Source organism: Pseudophryne corroboree, chromosome 7 (genome assembly GCF_028390025.1).
Source record: "Pseudophryne corroboree isolate aPseCor3 chromosome 7, aPseCor3.hap2, whole genome shotgun sequence".
In the NCBI taxonomy this organism is placed as follows: domain Eukaryota; kingdom Metazoa; phylum Chordata; class Amphibia; order Anura; family Myobatrachidae; genus Pseudophryne; species Pseudophryne corroboree.
Window position 1 is genome coordinate 95,940,949 of NC_086450.1, and position 17,890 is coordinate 95,958,838.

At 48.4% G+C, this 17,890-nt stretch overlaps 1 protein-coding gene across 2 annotated transcripts in view; it reads right to left on the reverse strand.

Moving 5' to 3' along the window:
- The window catches only part of MAP3K20 (mitogen-activated protein kinase kinase kinase 20), a 323,212-nt gene extending 308,084 nt beyond the window's left edge, over nt 1-15,128 (reverse strand). Inside the window, exon 1 of one of the 2 annotated variants that reach the window (XM_063933447.1) lies at nt 14,925-15,128. The gene's annotated coding sequence lies outside the window, so the exon portion shown is untranslated. The remainder of the gene's footprint in view (nt 1-14,924) is intronic. The other variant, XM_063933449.1, reaches the window with a different exon arrangement.
- Between the last annotated feature and the right edge of the window lie 2,762 nt (nt 15,129-17,890).

Sequence of the window (17,890 nt, forward strand, 5' to 3'; positions counted from 1 at the left end):
TGACATCCTAACACAAGAGACGATATAGCTGTGCGTGACATCCTAACACAAGAGAATATATAGCTGCGCGTGGCATCCTAACACAAGAGACGATATAGCTGCGCATGACATCCTAACACAAGAGACGATATAGCTGCGCGTGACATCCTAACACAAGAGACGATATAGCTGCGCGTGACATCCTAACACAAGAGAATAAATAGCTGCGTGTAACATCCTAACACAAGAGACGATATAGCTGCACGTGACATCCTAACACAAGAGAATATATAGCTACGCGTGACATCCTAACACAAGAGACGATATAGCTGCGCGTGACATCCTAACACAAGAGACGATATAGCTGCGCGTGACATCCTAACACAAGAGACGATATAGATGCACGTGACATCCTAAAACAAGAGAAGCTATAGCTGCGCGTGACATCCTTACACAAGAGACGATATAGCTGCGCGTGACATCCTAACACAAGAGACGATATAGCTGCGCGTGACATCCTAACACAAGAGAATATATAGCTGCGCGTGACATCCTAACACAAGAGACGATATAGCTGCACGTGACATCCTAACACAAGAGACGATATAGCTGCGCGTGACATCCTAACACAAGAGACGATATAGCTGCGCGTGACATCCTAACACAAGAGAATATATAGCTGCGCGTGACATCCTAACACAAGAGACGATATAGCTGCGCGTGATATCCTTACACAAGAGACGATATAGCTGCGCGTCACATCCTAACACAAGAGACGATATAGCTGCGCGTGACATCCTAACACAAGAGAAGATATAGCTGCGCGTGACATCCTAACACAAGAAACGATATAGCTGCGCGTGACATCCTAACACAAGAGACGATATAGCTGCACGTGACATCCTTACACAAGAGACGATATAGCTGCACGTGACATCCTAACACAAGAGACGATATAGCTGCGCGTGACATCCTAACACAAGAGACGATATAGCTGCACGTGACATCCTTACACAAGAGACGATATAGCTGCACGTGACATCCTAACACAAGAGACGATATAGCTGCACGTGACATCCTAACACAAGAGACGATATAGCTGCGCGTGACATCCTAACACAAGAGACGATATAGCTGCGCGTGACATCCTTACACAAGAGACGATATAGCTGCGCGTGACATCCTAACACAAGAGACGATATAGCTGCGCGTGACATCCTTATACAAGAGACGATATAGCTGCACGTGACATCCTAACACAAGAGACGATATAGCTGCACGTGACATCCTTACACAAGAGACGATATAGCTGCACGTGACATCCTAACACAAGAGAATATATAGCTGCGCGTGACATCCTAACACGAGAGACGATATAGCTGCGCGTGACATCCTAACACAAGAGACGATATAGCTGCGCGTGACATCCTAACACAAGAGACGATATAGATGCACGTGACATCCTAAAACAAGAGAAGCTATAGCTGCGCGTGACATCCTTACACAAGAGACGATATAGCTGCGCGTGACATCCTAACACAAGAGACGATATAGCTGCGCGTGACATCCTAACACAAGAGAATATATAGCTGCGCGTGACATCCTAACACAAGAGACGATATAGCTGCACGTGACATCCTAACACAAGAGACGATATAGCTGCGCGTGACATCCTAACACAAGAGACGATATAGCTGCGCGTGACATCCTAACACAAGAGAATATATAGCTGCGCGTGACATCCTAACACAAGAGACGATATAGCTGCGCGTGATATCCTTACACAAGAGACGATATAGCTGCGCGTCACATCCTAACACAAGAGACGATATAGCTGCGCGTGACATCCTAACACAAGAGAAGATATAGCTGCGCGTGACATCCTAACACAAGAGACGATATAGCTGCGCGTGACATCCTAACACAAGAGACGATATAGCTGCACGTGACATCCTTACACAAGAGACGATATAGCTGCACGTGACATCCTAACACAAGAGACGATATAGCTGCGCGTGACATCCTAACACAAGAGACGATATAGCTGCACGTGACATCCTTACACAAGAGACGATATAGCTGCACGTGACATCCTAACACAAGAGACGATATAGCTGCACGTGACATCCTAACACAAGAGACGATATAGCTGCGTGTGACATCCTAACACAAGAGACGATATAGCTGCGCGTGACATCCTTACACAAGAGACGATATAGCTGCGCGTGACATCCTAACACAAGAGACGATATAGCTGCGCGTGACATCCTTACACAAGAGACGATATAGCTGCACGTGACATCCTAACACAAGAGACGATATAGCTGCACCTGACATCCTAACACAAGAGACGATATAGCTGCACGTGACATCCTTACACAAGAGACGATATAGCTGCGCGTGACATCCTTACACAAGAGACGATATAGCTGCGCGTGACATCCTTACACAAGAGACGATATAGCTGCGCGTGACATCCTAACACAAGAGACGATATAGCTGCACGTGACATACTACCACAAGAGACGATATAGCTGCGCGTGACATCCTTACACAAGAGACGATATAGCTGCACGTGACATCCTTACACAAGAGACGATATAGCTGCACGTGACATCCTAACACAAGAGACGATATAGCTGCGCGTGACATCCTAACACAAGAGACGATATAGCTGCACGTGACATCCTTACACAAGAGACGATATAGCTGCACGTGACATCCTAACACAAGAGACGATATAGCTGCACGTGACATCCTAACACAAGAGACGATATAGCTGCGCGTGACATCCTAACACAAGAGACGATATAGCTGCGCGTGACATCCTTACACAAGAGACGATATAGCTGCGCGTGACATCCTAACACAAGAGACGATATAGCTGCGCGTGACATCCTTATACAAGAGACGATATAGCTGCACGTGACATCCTAACACAAGAGACGATATAGCTGCACGTGACATCCTTACACAAGAGACGATATAGCTGCACGTGACATCCTAACACAAGAGAATATATAGCTGCGCGTGACATCCTAACACGAGAGACGATATAGCTGCGCGTGACATCCTAACACAAGAGACGATATAGCTGCGCGTGACATCCTAACACAAGAGACGATATAGATGCACGTGACATCCTAAAACAAGAGAAGCTATAGCTGCGCGTGACATCCTTACACAAGAGACGATATAGCTGCGCGTGACATCCTAACACAAGAGACGATATAGCTGCGCGTGACATCCTAACACAAGAGAATATATAGCTGCGCGTGACATCCTAACACAAGAGACGATATAGCTGCACGTGACATCCTAACACAAGAGACGATATAGCTGCGCGTGACATCCTAACACAAGAGACGATATAGCTGCGCGTGACATCCTAACACAAGAGAATATATAGCTGCGCGTGACATCCTAACACAAGAGACGATATAGCTGCGCGTGATATCCTTACACAAGAGACGATATAGCTGCGCGTCACATCCTAACACAAGAGACGATATAGCTGCGCGTGACATCCTAACACAAGAGAAGATATAGCTGCGCGTGACATCCTAACACAAGAGACGATATAGCTGCGCGTGACATCCTAACACAAGAGACGATATAGCTGCACGTGACATCCTTACACAAGAGACGATATAGCTGCACGTGACATCCTAACACAAGAGACGATATAGCTGCGCGTGACATCCTAACACAAGAGACGATATAGCTGCACGTGACATCCTTACACAAGAGACGATATAGCTGCACGTGACATCCTAACACAAGAGACGATATAGCTGCACGTGACATCCTAACACAAGAGACGATATAGCTGCGTGTGACATCCTAACACAAGAGACGATATAGCTGCGCGTGACATCCTTACACAAGAGACGATATAGCTGCGCGTGACATCCTAACACAAGAGACGATATAGCTGCGCGTGACATCCTTACACAAGAGACGATATAGCTGCACGTGACATCCTAACACAAGAGACGATATAGCTGCGCGTGACATCCTAACACAAGAGACGATATAGCTGCGCGTGACATCCTTACACAAGAGACGATATAGCTGCACGTGACATCCTTACACAAGAGACGATATAGCTGCGCGTGACATCCTTACACAAGAGACGATATAGCTGCGCGTGACATCCTTACACAAGAGACGATATAGCTGCGCGTGACATCCTTACACAAGAGACGATATAGCTGCGCGTGACATACTACCACAAGAGACGATATAGCTGCGCGTGACATCCTTACACAAGAGACGATATAGCTGCACGTGACATACTACCACAAGAGACGATATAGCTGCGCGTGACATCCTTACACAAGAGACGATATAGCTGCACGTGACATCCTTACACAAGAGACGATATAGCTGCGCGTGACATCCTAACACAAGAGACGATATAGCTGCGCGTGGCATCCTAACACAAGAGACGATATAGCTGCGCGTGACATCCTTACACAAGAGACGATATAGCTGCGCGTGACATCCTTACACAAGAGACGATATAGCTGCGCGTGACATCCTTACACAAGAGACGATATAGCTGCACGTGACATCCTTACACAAGAGACGATATAGCTGCACGTGACATCCTTACACAAGAGACGATATAGCTGCACGTGACATCCTTACACAAGAGACGATATAGCTGCACGTGACATACTACCACAAGAGACGATATAGCTGCACGTGACATACTACCACAAGAGACGATATAGCTGCACGTGACATACTACCACAAGAGACGATATAGCTGCGCGTGACATCCTTACACAAGAGACGATATAGCTGCACGTGACATACTACCACAAGAGACGATATAGCTGCACGTGACATACTACCACAAGAGACGATATAGCTGCACGTGACATACTACCACAAGAGACGATATAGCTGCGCGTGACATCCTTACACAAGAGACGATATAGCTGCACGTGACATCCTTACACAAGAGACGATATAGCTGCACGTGACATCCTTACACAAGAGACGATATAGCTGCGCGTGACATCCTTACACAAGAGACGATATAGCTGCGCGTGACATCCTTACACAAGAGACGATATAGCTGCGCGTGACATCCTAACACAAGAGACGATATAGCTGCACGTGACATACTACCACAAGAGACGATATAGCTGCGCGTGACATCCTTACACAAGAGACGATATAGCTGCACGTGACATCCTTACACAAGAGACGATATAGCTGCACGTGACATCCTAACACAAGAGAAGATATAGCTATTACAGATTTATGCCAGCAATCTCTGTCATATGGATTGTTGGTAAGCCACGTAAAGTAAACAATCTTTTCTGATTTGCCCTGATTTGCGCATTGTCCTCATCTGACCCCTTACGTATTGTATAGCCCTAATTTTAAATTCATTCATGGATTAATACAGTAGAAACAGGTCAAATAAATCAATAACTGGATCCATGGCTGCTAATCCCCTGCAGCAGTGACCTTGCACTTGTTTATCAATCACACAGTGACACAGGAAAAGGAGAGTAGTGATAAGGTGATGATGCCGCCTACACTGGGATCACCCCCTTCCAGAAAGGTGACACCTAGCTCCGTGTCTGTCACTGCAGTGCCGTCTCTGAAACTACACACTGCCCCTCCCATGTGCAAACAGAGAGTGCAGGAACCCTGGTATTCCCCTGATGTCCAACTGCAGAGAGGGAAAACAGGTTACTGACAGAATTCGGAGAATTCTCTTATACTGGTTTCAAGTTAAAAATACAAAACCTAAAGTAAATGTTTAGACTGAACTGAGGAATTTCTTCTCCAAAGTGAAGACTCCTCTGAGCCCCCAGATTTACACACACTGGTGAGGAGATAAGAAGCATTTGGCGGGAGTCTCAGCTCACTTACTACAGTATATACTAAATCTCTATGCTGTGTCCTACGGAACACTAGAACGAGCCTACAGTATCTGACGTTATTATTATTGTTTTACTGAAGATAAACACCACAGCTGAGGTATTCTTGTCCTTTCTATTCCACTTCTGATACCCCTTTTACACCAAAATCCCGGATCTGACCCAGGGTTTGGAACACGGTTCCAAGCCGGGTCAGACCCGGGACTCCCCCCATTTCACTGCAGTGCCGATCCGGTATATTCCCAGATCGGCACCGTTTACACTGCACCCGTCTTGTGGGCCGGCGCTTAGAGATGATGTCATCTCTAAGCGCCGGCCCACACTGCAGATCGGGACTCCGGAGCGTCTCGCCGGGGGCAAGCACAGCAATCTGGAAGATGCTGTGCTGCCCCCAGCCTCCGGCGCTTCCAGGTACCAGACATGGCGCTGCTGTCTGCATAGACAGCATGTGCCATGTCTCCAGCCGCAGCATGGCAACCAGCACGGCGCACGCTGTCTGCATGACCCCCAGCCTCCCGACCGCCCGTCGGACACTGCGGTACCGGAGGTTTGCCATGCTGTAAATGGGTGCCGAGTCGGCTAACCTGGCTTACCCATTTACACCGCCTCCTTCCCGGGTCTTACCCGTGTCCAACCCTGCGTATGTGCCGGGTTGGATTCCCGGGAAAGTGGACCCGGGGTGACTTTTTTACACCACCTGCAGTCCCGGGATTTTGCGCGCTCCCGTGCAAAATCCCAGGATATTTCAGGTGGTGTAAAAGGGGTATAAATGAGAATAATGCTTATGTGCTTAAACATAAAAGATTGCACTAATAAACATCTTCAAATAAAAAATAAAAAACTTTTCAGACACAAACAAACGGTGCCAATCAGTAGGGCATGAAGGCATCCCCTTTCACCAGCCTCCCGTGCAACCAGTAAGCGTATCTTATGATGCTAACATGCAGCATACAACATTGGATTCTTCTGCATGTCATTATTCATCTGAGCGGCAAATGTTTAAAGTACAGGTGGGTACACACTAGGCGATGTGCTCGGTGAGCAACATCGCCTAGCGTTTTCCCTCCCGGACCGGGCCACCCGACAGCGGGCATACACACTGGGGCAGATGTATTAAGCCTGGAGAAATTATAAAGCAGTTATAATAAGAATTTACTTACCGATAATTCTATTTCTCGGAGTCCGTAGTGGATGCTGGGGTTCCTGAAAGGACCATGGGGAATAGCGGCTCCGCAGGAGACAGGGCACAAAAAGTAAAGCTTTCCGATCAGGTGGTGTGCACTGGCTCCTCCCCCTATGACCCTCCTCCAGACTCCAGTTAGGTACTGTGCCCGGACGAGCGTACACAATAAGGGAGGAATTTTGAATCCCGGGTAAGACTCATACCAGCCACACCAATCACACTGTACAACCTGTGATCTGAACCCAGTTAACAGTATGATAACAGCGGAGCCTCTGAAAAGATGGCTCACAACAACAATAACCCGATTTAGTTAGCAATAACTATGTACAAGTATTGCAGATAATCCGCACTTGGGATGGGCGCCCAGCATCCACTACGGACTCCGAGAAATAGAATTATCGGTAAGTAAATTCTTATTTTCTCTATCGTCCTTGTGGATGCTGGGGTTCCTGAAAGGACCATGGGGATTATACCAAAGCTCCCAAACGGGCGGGAGAGTGCGGATGACTCTGCAGCACCGAATGAGAGAACTCCAGGTCCTCTTTTGCCAGGGTATCAAATTTGTAGAATTTTACAAACGTGTTCTCCCCCGACCACGTAGCTGCTCGGCAAAGTTGTAATGCCGAGACCCCTCGGGCAGCCGCCCAAGATGAGCCCACCTTCCTTGTGGAATGGGCCTTAACAGATTTAGACTGTGGCAGGCCTGCCACAGAATGTGCAAGTTGAATTGTGCTACCAATCCCACGAGCAATCGACTGCTTAGAAGCAGAAGCACCCAGCATTGTTGGGTGCATACAGGATAAACAGCAAGTCAGATTTCCTGACTCCAGCCAACCTGGAAACTATATTTTCAGGGCCCTGATAACATCCAGCAACTTGGAGTCCTCCAAGTCCCTAGTAGCCACAGGTACCACAATAAGCTGGTTCAGGTGAAACGCTGACACCACCTTAAGGAGAAACTGGGGACGAGTCCGCAGCTTTGCTCTGTCCGAATGGACAATCAGATATGGCTTTGTGAGATAAAGCCGCCAATTCTGACACTCGCCTGGCCGAGGCCAGGACCAACAGCATGGTCATTTTCCATGTGAGATATATCAAATCCACAGATTTGAGTTGTTTAAACCAATGTGATTTTTTAGGAATCCCAAAACTACGTTGAGATCGCCCAGTGCCACTGGAGACATCAAAGGGGCTGTATATGCAGTACTCCCTTAACAACTTCTGGACTTCAGGAACTGAAGCCAATTTCTTTCTGGAAGAAAATCAACAGGCCGAAATTTGAACCTTAATGGACCCAATTTGAGACCCATAGACACTCCTGTTTGCAGGAAATGTAGAAATCAACCTAGTTGAAATTCTTCCGTGGAGCCTTCCTGGACTCACACCCTGGCACATATTTTCACCTAAGTGGTGATAATGATGTGCGGTCACCTCCTTCCTGGCTCTGACCAGGGTAGGGATGACCTCTTCCGGAATGCCTCTTTCCCTTAGGATCCGGCGTTCACCCGCCTTGGCGTCAACGCAGCTGCGGTAAGTCCCGGAACAGACACGGTTCTTGCCGAATCAAGACCCTTCTTAGTATCTCTTGAAGTTCCGGGAACCAAGTCCTTCTTGGCCAAACCGGAGCCACGAGTATAGTTCTTACTCCTCTCCTTCCTATCATTTTCAATACATTGGGTATGAAAAGCAGAGGATGGAACACATACACCGACTGGTACACCGACGGTGTTACCAGAGCGTCCCAGCTATTGCCTGAGTGTCTCTTGACCTGGCGCTTCAGGTGGGACGCCATCATAACCACCTTTGGTCTTTCCCAACGGTTTACAATCATGTGGAAACTTCCAGATTAAGTTTCCACTTTTCCGGGTGGAATTCATTTATGCTGAGGAAATCTTCCCAGTTGCCCACTCCCGGAATGAACACTGCTGACAGTGTTATCACATGATTTTCCGCCCAGCGAAGAATCCTTGCTGTCATTGCCCTCCTGCTTCTTGTGTCGCCCCGTCTGATAACGTGGGCGACCGCCATGATGATGTCCTACTGGATCAGCACCGGTTGACTTTGAAGCAGGAGTCTTCCTAGGCTCAGAGCATTGTAAATTGCCCTTAGCTCCAGTATATTCATGTGGAGAGAAGTCTCCAGACTTGACCACACTTCCTTGGAAATTTTTTCCCTGTGTGACTACTCCCCAGCCTCTCAGGCTGGTATCCGTGGTCCCCAGAACACAGTCCTGAATGCTGAGTGTGCTGCCCTCTAAAAGATGAGCACTCTGCAGCCCCCACAGAAGAGACACCCTTGTCCTTGGAGACAGGATTATCCGCTGATGCATCTGAAAATGCGATCCGGACCATTCGTCCAGCAAATCCCCTGAGATCTGCCGAATGGAATCGCTTCGTAAGAAGCCACCATTTTTCCCAGGACTCCTGTGCATTGATGCACTGATACTTGGCCTGGTTTTAGGAGGTTTCTGACTAGGTCGAATAACTCCTTGGCTTTTTCCTCCCGGAGGAACACCTTTTTCTGGACTATGCCCAGAATCATTCCTAGGAACAGCAGACGTATCGTCGGAAAACAGCTGCGATTCTTGGAATATTTAGAATCCAGTCGTGCTGTCGTAGAACTACTTTAGATAGTGCTCTTCCGACCTCCAACTGTTCTCTGGAACTTGCCCTTTTCAGGATATCGTCCAAGTAAGGGATAATTTAGATGCCTTTTTTCTTTGAAGAAACATCTTTTCGGCCATTACCTTGGTAAAAAGCCCGGGGTGCCGTGGATAATTCAAACGGCATCGTCTGAAACTGATATTGACAGTTCTGTACCACGAACCAGAGGTACCCTTGTTGAGAAGGGCAAATTTGGACATGGAGGTAATCCTTGATGTCCAGGGACACCATATAGTCCCCTTTTTTCCGGTTCGCTATCACTGCTCTGAGTGACTCCATCTTGATTTGAACCTTTTATGTAAGTGTTCAAAGATTTCAGTTTAGACTATGTCTCACCAAGCCGTCTGGCGTCAGTACCACAATATAGTGTGGAAAAATAATACCCTTTTCCTTGTTGTAGGAGGGGTACTTTGATTATCACCTGCTGGATATACAGCTTGTGAATTGTTTCCAATGCTGCCTCCCTGTCGGAGGGAGCCGTTGGTAAAGCAGACTTCAGAAACCTGCGAGGAGAAGATGTCTCGACTCTCCAATCTGTACCCCTGGGATAATACTTGTACTATCTAGGGGTCAACCTGCGAGTGATCCCACTGCGCGCTGAGACTCTTGAGACTACCCCCCCACCTTGAGTCCGCTTGCATGGCCCCAGCGTCATGCTGAGGACTTGGCAGACGCGGTGGAGGGCTTCTTTTCCTGGGAAGGGGCTGCCTGCTGCAGTCTACTTCCCTTACCTCTATGTCTGGGCAGATATGACTGGCCTTTTGCCTGCATGCCCTCATGGGAAAGGAAGGATTGAGGCTGAAAAGACGGTGTCTTTTTCAGCTGAGATGTAACTTGGGGTAAAAAGGTTGGATTTCCCAGCTGTTGCCGTGGTCCCCAGGTCCGATGGACCGACCCCAACTAACTCCTTCCCTTTATACGGCAATACTTCCATGTGCCGTATGGGATCTGTATCACCTGACCACTGTCGTGTCCATGACATCTTCTGGGTGATATGGACAACGTACTTATCTTGATGCCAGAGAGCAAATATCCCTCTGTGCATCTCACGTACATATATATAGAATGCATCCTATTAAATGCTCTATATGAATAAAATATTTTCAGTCAGGGAATCCGACCAAGCCAACCCAGCACTGCATCTCCAGGCTGGTGGCGATCGCTGGTCGCAGTATAACCACCGTATGTGTGTATATACTTTTTAGGATATCTTTCCAGCTTCCTATCAGCTGGCTCCTTGAGGGCGGCCGTATCTGGAGACGGTAACGCCACTTGATAAGCGTGTGAGCGCCTTATCACCCTAAGGGGTGTTTCCCAACGCGCCCTAATTTCTGGCGGGAAAGGGTATAACGCCAATATTTGCTATCGGGGTAACCCCACGCATCATCACACACTTCATTTTATTTTATCTGATTCAGGAAAAACTACAGGTAGTTTTTTCACTCCCACATAATACCCTTTTTTGTGGTACTTGTAGTATCAGAAATATGCAACACCTCCTTCATTGCCCTTAACGTGTGGCCCTAATGAGAAATACGTTTGTTTATTCACCGTCGACACTGGATTCAGTGTCCGTGTCTGTGTCTGTGTCGACCGACTGAGGTAAATGGGCGTTTTTAACGCCCCTGACGGTGTTTCTGAGACGCCTGGACCGGTACTAATAGTTTGTCGGCCGTCTCACGTCGTCAACCGACCTTGCAGCGTGTTGACATTCTCACGTAATTCCCTAAATAAGCCATCCATTCCGGTGTCGACTCCCTAGAGAGTGACATCACCATTACAGGCAATTTCTCCGCCTCCTCACCAACATCGTCCTCATACATGTCGACACACACGTACCGACACACAGCACACACACCGGGAATGCTCTGACAGAGGACAGGACCCACACTAGCCCTTTGGGGAGACAGAGGGAGAGTTTGCCAGCACACACCAAAACGCTATAATTATATAGGGACAACCTTATATAAGTGTTTTCCCTTATAGCATCTTTATATATATCTCAATATCGCCAAAATCAGTGCCCCCCCTCTCTGTTTTAACCCTGTTTCTGTAGTGCAGTGCAGGGGAGAGCCTGGGAGCCTTCTCTCCAGGCTTTCTGTGAGAGAAAATGGCGCTGTGTGCTGAGGAGATAGGCCCCGCCCCTTTTTCGGCGGGCTCGTCTCCCGCTATTTAGTGAATCTTGGCAGGGGTTAAATATCTCCATATAGCCTCTGGGGGCTATATGTGAGGTATTTTTCGCCAAAAAAGGTACTCATTTGCCTCCCAGGGCGCCCCCCTCCCAGCGCCCTGCACCCTCAGTGACTGCCGTGTGAAGTGTGCTGAGAGGAAAATGGCGCACAGCTGCAGTGCTGTGCGCTACCTTTAGAAGACTGCAGGAGTCTTCAGCCGCCGATTCTGGACCTCTTCTTACTTCAGCATCTGCAAGGGGGCCGGCGGCGCGGCTCCGGTGACCATCCAGGCTGTACCTGTGATCGTCCCTCTGGAGCTGATGTCCAGTAGCCAAGAAGCCAATCCATCCTGCACGCAGGTGAGTTCACTCCTTCTCCCCTAAGTCCCTCGTTGCAGTGATCCTGTTGCCAGCAGGACTCACTGTAAAATAAAAAACCTAAGCTAAACTTTCTCTAAGCAGCTCTTTAGGAGAGCCACCTAGATTGCACCCTTCTCGGCCGGGCACAAAAATCTAACTGGAGTCTGGAGGAGGGTCATAGGGGGAGGAGCCAGTGCACACCACCTGATCGGAAAGCTTTACTTTTTGTGCCCTGTCTCCTGCGGAGCCGCTATTCCCCATGGTCCTTTCAGGAACCCCAGCATCCACAAGGACGATAGAGAAAAGTGGAAGGTGATAACGCACCAGCCAATCAGCTCCTAGCTGGCAATTTACATATTGGAGCTGAATGGCTGTTGCGTTATTACCTTGCACTTATCACTGCTTTATCACTTCTCCAGGCTTAATACATCTGCCCCACTGTGCTATATCACTAGCGATATCGCATAGTGAAGACATACCGTGGCCAGCCGGAGAATGCAGCTTTGGACGAGGAGTCCAAATTGAGCTGCCTGCACGGCCAAGACCAAGGGTCGTTAACAACCCGTGGGGCCGCGCATTACTCGTCTACTGCATACACACTCAACAAAAGTATATTCAATTAAAGAATTTCGATTCGACATCAGTTCTTTTCGACATTACTTTCGTCAATTTCATTGCGCCTACTTTTTCTGGCGTGAGCTGATAAGAAATCTTAAATGCTTTTATTTTTTGGTGCTTTTTTTATTTCTAATATCATATCTATTTATATTTGAAGTGATTATCTACTTGGTTTTTCTATTTATGACCCACAGTATTATGTATTAGATTTTTTAAAAGAATATTTTTTCCTGTACGCGGCTGAGGGAAATGTACCCATGATTCCACAGTTTTACCCAGGATACACTGCTCCAAAGCCACTCCTCTCTCCTCACTCCCGATTTTGAGACTTCAGGCAGACGAGCAGCCATTACAGTCAGCTCTCTTGTGGAATCGTTTTTTTAGGACAATCCCTGCGTTTTCCAACATATATATCCTATTTTTTTACACTGACTACAATAATGGAGCCTTTTTCTGACCAGATTGTGATGTTCATGAAGTCGAATACAGGCCGCCCACTATTCGACGATTGGTCCGTTTTCGACCAAGGGCGTGTCGAATCCGTTTTTAATTGAATATGTTGAATTCAGGGTCCCGGGTGGAGGGTTTCGGCTGTCGAATAGTGTCGAATCAAAAAACTGACGAATCCACGTCGTAATTCGACATCAATTGAATATACCCCTAGGTGTGTAGGCACCTTAAGGGACATTCGCTGAGTTGCCTTATTCCATTCTGCACAGCATAATATACACAATTTGGTTTTGTGAATGCCCAGAAAAACAGTGCCCGCATGCAGACTTGACAACTGCATCCGCTAGAGGCGAGAATGGGCGAGGGAAGTGGCGGTTTAGCACAGGCTGAGTACAGCAAGAGCACACTGTATAATTGTGAACACATGCAGACCTGCACACAGAGGAATAGTGAAATACACACTGGTGATGAGGGCGGTCCCTGCTACACCTAGCCAGCTATTTCTGATTGGCTGATTGCAGACTCACCGCTGAAGCGGACAGTGATTTCTTCTTTGTTTCATATATTACCGGATTTAGGGACTAATTTAGACCTGATAATTTAGACCTGATCGGTCGCACAGCAGCCGATCAGGTCTGAACTGTGCATGCGCCGGCGCATGACAGACAGCCGACGGCCGTCTCAGCCCTGTGATCGCCTCTGCTGATTGACTCTGCTCTGCCTCTGCTCTGTAATCACTCAGGTGAGCAGAAGGCTTAGGGCATGACTCTAGTTTGTACTCTCATGCCTACGCAGCTGCGCTTTTTTAGCCTACGGACCTGCAAATCATCGCAGGTGAAGCAGCCGCCCAAAAAAGTATAGAGATGCCCACCGGAAGCCATCACAACTGCGTACACATACTGTATGCTGCAGCAATGCAGAAAATAGGAACATGGACTCCCCGAGTGAGTCTGTATCTTGCAGATCAGTAGTAGCAACGCAGGCGCCATATTTCTCTCCATGCATGATCGCAGCTGAAGGCAGAAACACGCCTGAAAACGGCTAAGACACACCTGCGTTTTTGCCGCCACTTCCCATTACCTCCCCCAAATGGTCCTTTCATTCGGCGACTATATCCTCACTGCGAGCGCATAACGAAAGTGCCTTGGCACATGCGCGTTGCAATAGCGGAACACGCGCAGTGTGACGATAATCGCTCAGCTGCAGGAACATCGTATTGCGTACAAATCGGAATCAAGCGCTAAAGTGCCATATTGGAAAAAATCCTAAAGCCCAGATAGCCTGGGTAACACAGTACGTCTCTGGATGTGCCTGCGCCTGCATATTGTATATGTAACACCACATGTGCCTGCACCTGCATACTGTATATGTAACACCACAGTCATAGAGGCACTCCCTGCTAGTGCCCCGGCCACTAGTCCCGACTTTTACTGACAGTGCCAATGCTGTACATAGTGGATCTGGTGAGCGCTCCCCGTGCTGCAGACTATAGCTGGGAGCTGACTGGTGCCGTCCTGGGTATACAGTAAGAGCTGCTGAGTCATTTATAAAGTTTTCTGTGCATGTTCTCTATCAGCAACTTATTCCCCTCTTACCTGTTCTGGCTCTGCAGGAAGGCCGGCGTACTCCACACTCACAGCAGCTGGGCCCTGGGCAACCTTCTCCGGGGGCTAATCCCTGGGCAGCCCTCTCCGGGTGAGAGGCAGAAGTTTCCCGCAGATGAGTGCAGGAGGCAGCGTGCGCTATGCTGGCTGCTGCCTCTTCCTGACTTATGTCACACTGCTCCCGGGGCCTCTCCGCAGCGCCACCTAGCTGCAGCCCCTCTGCGCTGTGCATGTCCCATACAGAGATACAGAATAGATACACTGTACTGTCAGCAACGACTTCCATGGCATGTGCTGTTATACTGTCTCCCATTCAGCCTGGAAACAGCGATGCAGCCTGATTCCAGTGATGCAGCAACACTGTATAACGACCTTTGTCCATACAGTAGCTTCCTCTTAAGGATAACCAGGAAAATACTGCACTGTATGGGCAGGTTCAGCTGTAAAATCTTATTTGGTCCACTGCAGCGAGCAGAGTCTAGTAATCCCTCTCTCACAATCTGGGGACCGCCCAGGGCCGTCTTTTCGTATAGGCTCAATGGGCTCTTGCCCAAGGGCCCCAGGAGTATAAGGGCCCTAGGCTGATAGCTGAGGGTCCACTCTTTCCAGGGGTACCAGACTTTTGAAAATCGGCCCTGGGGAACCGGAGATATCTGACTTGAAAGCAGTGGTCCCCATCCAAGCCTGTTAATTGCTCTTCCCAGCCAGATATCTCAGGTTCTGTCTGACTTAGAGGTTTTTTTAGGGTATACTCCAAAAGCTGGGACTCTCCCCTTTTGGTGGATATTGTCAGCTTGTGTCTACTATGCCCAGAACCAGAGATATCAGCCTTCAAGCAGCTGGTCCCTGCTCCAGCACCACACGCCTAATACCTGTATACAGTTTTATATTTTCGTTGGTGAATTGCTCTGGCTCCTGAGCTCTGATCCCTAAGTCCCCAGAACCTTCTGAAAGGTGGGACTCTCCAGTTCCTTATAACATTAAAAGCTAAGAAGTTTATTTTCAGGAACTTGAGATATCTGCAGTCAAGCAAGCTGCACTCCCACCAGAAAATTATGAATATTAAGCCCACTCCACTATCCACCCCTCCTCTGCGTATTAAACCCTGCCCCACCACCCTGGAAGTCATGTACCAAGGCTTCTTCATTCAACCCAATGCCCCCTTCTACAGTTTAGCCCCATTTGTGCAGTAAAGGAGTAATTAATTAGCAGAAATTACTGCTCAAGGTCCTACATGCTGAGCGGAAGATAGAACACCCCCTACTGCCCGCGGGACATCAAATCTGCCGCTGATAGCACCCCCCACCCCTAACACTGGAGGATGGATAGGGGCCCCAGTGCATTGTTGTGCCCAGGGGCCTACACTGCTGTTAAGATGGCCCTGGGACCGCCTGATAATGAACAAATATTTGTTTTACTTTTAGGAGAACGTATTATCAGCTAAAATGATTCCTATACAGTGGGGAGATGTATCAAGTCTTGGAGAGAGATAAAGTAGAGAAGTTACTCAAAGCAATCAGCTTCTAATGCCCTTTCACACCAAGCTTCAGAACCCTGGATATTGCTGTGGCAAGCCGGTTCTGGCTTGGTGTGAGAGGGTCAACTCGGGTTGTGTAGTGTGAGGTCAAAGCTGGCAGCGACCTAGACCGTGTCTACCCCCTCCCCCCCAACTCGCCACCCACAGTCTCTGAGCCTCCGGCCATCTCCTGCTGGGCTGCCTGCCTCCCTACACTGATGTCCGGGGCGATGCTGCTGCTGGCAGGTGGGTGGTATGTAGAAACCCTCACCTCTACCATATTCTATCTATTGATTTATTCACCCAGTAATTCTCAGAGCAGAATAATAAGATTAATTGAAAAAAGCGGTAATATGCAAGTTATAACATTAGCCATCCTTCACAGGGGGTCATGTGCCCGCACACATTGCACCCATTCCAGAAACACCAATGGCGCCCAGGGGTCCTCTCTCTCTCTCTCCCTGTGCTGGTTGAATGGGGAGGGTGAATGTGATATGCAGGAGGCAGGGCAGAGGGTGAATGTGATATGCAGGAGGCAGGGCACCTCCCACAGAGATAGTCTTGCTCTTGAGTGCAGACTTTCCTACCCTAACCTTTCCTCCTTTTCACAGCTGTACAGGGGGCACAGGCAGTCACACAGGGGGCACAGGCAGCCACACAGGGGAACCATGTCCTCTAACAAAGTACGGCACAGGTGATTAGTACCCCCCCCCCATCCTGGGGCCCCCGGAGAGAGTGCGTCTGGGTGCTGCTGGGAAGGGTGTTGGTAGTGAATGCCAGCATGTCACCAACTACTGTCTTGTCTCTGGGCACCTAGTATGAATTTACATCCCTGGTGTGACATGAACCAGGAGTCAGGGCTGGATTAAATGAGGAGCTAGTGCTACAGGGGCGGTTGTCCTGGAGCCCCCACACATTGGGGCCCCCCCACACACTGTGTTTGGAATTGAAGGAATCAGAGTCTCTCTCCGGCGGCTCAGCTGTTTAGCAACTGCGGCCGCCCAGGAGCTCCTGCACAGTCAGTCTCACGAGACAGGGATGGGAAATCTCGCAAGACATCGACTGTAAACCTCAGGCGGTGGCGCTTCTGTAGAATTGCTCCGTGAGTACTTCCTGCCAGGAGTTAATTATATATCTCCCTCCAGTCTCCGTTTCTGCGCAGTGTCTCAGAAATATTTCTGTAATAATGCAGACACCAACCTGACCCATTTCATTCACTTAATATTATAGCAAACTGATATCAAACTTAGGGGGGGAATTCAATTAGCCAAGATAATTGACCCCTCCGGGGTTCTCCAATTAGCCCTGACTACAGCCCGCTGGCAGGTCTTAATGGGGAATTTTTTTATGGAACCTCAGCAGGTTTAAAAAAAAATTGCAGATAGTCAGTTTTCACGATAATTGCACTTAAAACATATAGGGGTCGATTCAATTCACTGAC